Genomic DNA, 4588 nt, shown 5'->3' with positions numbered 1-4588 from the left:
TAAAACTATACAGTCTGTGGTATTATGTTATAGCAGCAAAAAAGGACTAAGACAACAACCATCTACTACACAGATTAAAACACATGGGGTTTATCTCATAGTGAGAATGATGTCTGTAGCTTTTGGTTTTGCTGTGTGAGAATGATTTGTCAGAATTTGTATTTGTTTTAAAAGAACCAGTGGAGCCTATAGGGAAATGGCTATCTTGTCATCTGACGATGCAACTTCACTGAGTGTCAAAAAATAGCAAAATTAAATAAATGAATGGTAAAATTTATAATATATGCTTCATAGGAAGCTTCTAGGAAGTAGAATCATATTTTTGCAATATAAAATAATTCTTCCTTTATAGAAATATGTAGCATTTTGAGGGAATGATTACATTGCTAAAACTTGATAAAAATAAATTGACTTCACATGGTAGGTAGTTGTTACCACTCTTTGGGTACAATTCAGTTGGCATGAGAAGGTAATGTTTGTTGGTTTTGTTTTAACTTAAGCCATCTAAAATCCAAAAGAAAATAACTCTCAACTACAAATGTTTATAGAAGATTTTAAAATTGTGAGACACTATTTTGGATTATTGACTTTAAAAACCCAGGGCATTCATTCTGGTAATTACCTTGCAGAGGCCACATGGCCTTACTTCTTACGTGTGACATCAAAGGAATTAATATTTGGCAATTTCCCAATTGCTAACAGGTAACCTTTCCTGCTAGTGACATTTGTATGAACTGTGACTAATACTGTTTCTTTTGCCTTTTGTCCCAAGTATGATTCCCAGTGAGACTTCTTGGCTTCTGATGATAGTCATTTGCAACAGCAAACTAGCAAATACACAATACTTAACATATTCCAGACATTGTTTCTAAGAGCTTTAAACATGTTCACTTGTTGAATTCTTGTAACAGTTCTATGTGGTAAGTACAATTGTCATCTCTATTTTACAGATGAGGAAACTGAGACACAGAGAAATTTAAGTCATGCACCTAATAAGTGTCAAAGCAGGATTTGATCCTGACAGCTGACTTCCAAAGTCTGTGCCTCCACCCACCACACTGCATGGCATCCATGCAGAGCCGCAGAACATTTACCAAATAGCAGCGTTGCACAGTTCTTGAGAGCCATCAGAAACCTCAATAAGGGATAATTTTGATAGTACCTTTTGTACTTTTCAACCATGTAACAAAGTGCCTAAAGATAATCGGGAAAGAGATCTAGAGAAAATTCTAGCTAAAGGGCTACTAACACAAGCAAGTGACAGTTGACTTGAATTCATTAATTCAAATGATCTTATAGTTAATATTTTCCTGATCTCTTAGGTAATATAAGGCATATTACAACAGAAGCTTGGTATTTTGTTATACATGGTGTGGTGGTGGTGGTGGTGGTGGTGTGTGTGTTTTGTTTTATAAGGGTGACCAAAGTGCAGTTTAATGACTGTCTTGAACGAGGTGACCTAAAGTAAAAATATGCTTCCTCTTAGTATTCTCAGCTCACTTAACATTGATGTCATAGGCTGCTTTTGCTAGTAATGACGTCTGCACTGCAGGACTCTGACTTGTTCGATCTTGTTTCTTCACTGGATTTGGACCCTGTTCTTAGTAAGAACAGTAGAATTACATTTGTGTGGTTTTGCCCTAGTCCTTTCCAACTCAGGATCCTTTTCAAGAATGATGATGGACTAGCTTAGAGGTATCATGGGCTCCACAGAATTATTAGAGTCCCAGAAACAGTTATCATTTAGGTTCTGCTGACTCTCCATGAGGCTGGGGTGATGGGGTATGATTATGTAAAATAAGTCTTCCTGTCTCCAAAGTGCAAACACATCACCTGGGGATCTCGTTAAAACTGAAGATTCTGATTCAGTGGGTCTTGGGTGGGGCCTGAAATTACATATTTCTCTAACAAGCTCCTAAGTGACATTGCTTCTGCTGCTGGTGGTCCCTGGACAACTCTTTGGGTAACAAAGATATCAAACATGGTATCTGTTGCTATAGAAGGCACAAGAATTTGAGTACTTGGCGTGTCCTTGTAACATATTACAGGCTTATAAAGAGACATAATTTCCAAACAATTTTATCAGGAAATTCACCACAGTCAGCAAGCATGATCTTATTCAAATACAGAATTTATTATTTCACTCCCCTGCTAAAAACCATTGGAGGCTGCCCGGTGCTTGTAGCATAAGCACCTTAATCCTTGCAACACCAGCAGTGCCCTGTGTGCTCTGGCTGTGGCCAACTTGTCCAGCTCATCTTGTCCTATTCGTCCCCAGTTCAGCATGCTCCAACACAGGGTCACACATCCTCTGGCCTAGGCTGTGCGTCACAGATTTGTGTATTTATAACAGCAATCTCCCTGCACAAGTTACCTGAAGAAAGGGACAGCTGCTCCAACCCCAGTGACCCTTCAGTTGTCCCGTGCGTCAAATTCTTTCCTGCTACAGAGCCTGTAAAATGTTGTTTTTCTGCCCACAACCTTCCTCCTCTCCATTTGCCTGACAACTCTGAGTCATCTTTTAGCTTTAATATTATTTCTAGGAAGTCATCCCTGATCCTCCTGGCTAGGTATGGTTCCACTGTACTTCTTTTTGTCACAATTTTAAGTGAAATGTTAACGGATGTCATTGTGTGTTTAATGTCGGTCTCAGCCATCCTGGGTTCTAGGAGGGCAGGGATAGCTCACCATTTTATCCCCAGTGCCTGGCCTGGTTCGTGGCACTCAGACTGATGCTGAGCACATAGAACGTGCTTAAAAAGTATTTGTTGAATGAATGGAGGCCAATTCAATTTCCATGACAATTCTGTTTCATTCATTAGCTTTGCGTACTCTCTAAATTTCAGTTTCCTCATTTCTAAATGGGGTACTAATACTGATCATATTCATTCTGAGCTTTAAATGGGTAAATAAACATAAAGCGTCTAGTACATTGCTAGGCACTTAGTAGGTACTTGATTTATGTTAGATTCTTTCTATTCTGGTTTGGCAGTGGCTGAAATATTTTGTATTCTGTCTCTTCATGGCACTTAGAAAATGTCTAATATGACTATAGAAACATGTCTTCTTTAGTAGTTAATGTGATGCTAATATTAGTATGTAAAATGAGTGGCCATTATGTTACAAGTGATACTATTATCGTGAATTTTTGTGGCATCTTTTCCTAAGCAACTCAAATGATTTAACATATTATTTCATTTATGACCTTGTATTATTAGAACCATTCTGAAAATGAGGAAACTTAGTTACAGAGAAATTGAGTAAATTGCCCACTTGATGTTTTAAGTGGTTCTTGTTAGAAGAAATAACAGCCATTGTTTCCTGAAAGTCTTTTGTTTGTAAATGAATTCTAAAATGAAAGCATGTGACTTTGTGGAGATGATTCTTCTTCAGAATAAGAAGTAATATTCTTCTGAGTTAATTTCTGAAAATGTTCTGTCACCTGATTTTATAAATAAGCTCTCCATTCACCTAATATGTAGTGGGCATCAATTATGTATCAGGCATTGTTCTGGGCTGGAAATGCAATGGTAAACATGACATGCCAAATTGCTTTTATAAAGCTTATATTCCAGGGAATTGATTGTTGGGGGGAAAGAGGGGAAGACAAACCTTATAAAGTAAACAAATATAAAATTAGATAAGTTCAGCTACTATTAAGTACCATGAAGTGTTTTCTAAAACAGTGTGACTGATAGAGATTGACAGATTGGGTGATAAGGAAAGACTGCTCTGACAAGCTGACACCTACTTTTACTTATGCATGATTTGGGAGTAGATGGAAGATGTCCTTATTTAGTAATAGATATTTGGAACATATGTACACTTTCTTCCAATATTCCAGAACATAGGCTGGCAAACTTTTTCTATAAAGGACCAGATAGTAAATATTAAATATTTTAGGCTTGTAGACCATACAAACCTTATCACAACTACTAAACTGAAGGGAGAAAAAGTACTATCTTCTGTTCACCCATTGCAAGGCTCTTGGCTGACATTTCTGTAATAAAAAAACAGATTAACAAGAAAAAAGTATAACAAATTTATTTAATATAAGGGTTTTTTTTTTTACCATTTTTGTCATTATGTAAAATTGATACATAATATTTTACATATTAAAGGGGTGCATAAAATGTATAATGATTAAGTTAGGGTATTTGGGGTATCCATCACCTGGAGTATTTATCTTTTTTTTGAGTATTTATCATTTCTATGTGTTGGGAACATTTCCAGTCCTTTCTTGTAGCTATTTTGAAATATATAACACATCATTGCTAACTTTAGTCACTCTGCTCTTGAACATTAGAACTTATTTCTTCTAACTGTATGTTTGTACCCATTAATGAGCCTCTCTTCATCACCCCTCCCACCTATACACCCTTCCCAAGCTCTGGTATCTATCATTCTATTCTTTACCTCCATGAGATCAAGTTTTTTAGCTCCCAAGTATAAGTGAGAACATGTGGTGTCTTTCTCTGCCTGGCTTATTTCACTTACCATAATCACCTCCAGTTCCATCCACGTTGCTGCAAATGACATCATTTCATTCCTTTTAATGGCCAAATAGTATCCTATTGTGTATATATAC

The 4588-nt window shown here is 36.7% G+C and overlaps 1 protein-coding gene across 1 annotated transcript in view; it reads left to right on the top strand.

The window, feature by feature from the left end:
* Positions 1-4588, top strand: part of KIAA0825 (KIAA0825 ortholog) — a 355397-nt gene that overhangs the window by 112895 nt on the left and 237914 nt on the right. The gene's annotated exons all lie outside the window — the stretch shown is intronic.

The sequence above is a fragment of the Propithecus coquereli genome, unplaced genomic scaffold (assembly GCF_000956105.1).
Source record: "Propithecus coquereli isolate 6110/MARCELLA unplaced genomic scaffold, Pcoq_1.0 Scaffold22, whole genome shotgun sequence".
Taxonomy (NCBI): domain Eukaryota; kingdom Metazoa; phylum Chordata; class Mammalia; order Primates; family Indriidae; genus Propithecus; species Propithecus coquereli.
The sequence above is the reverse complement of the archived record's forward strand: the minus strand, read 5'-3'. Positions and strand labels throughout refer to the sequence as shown.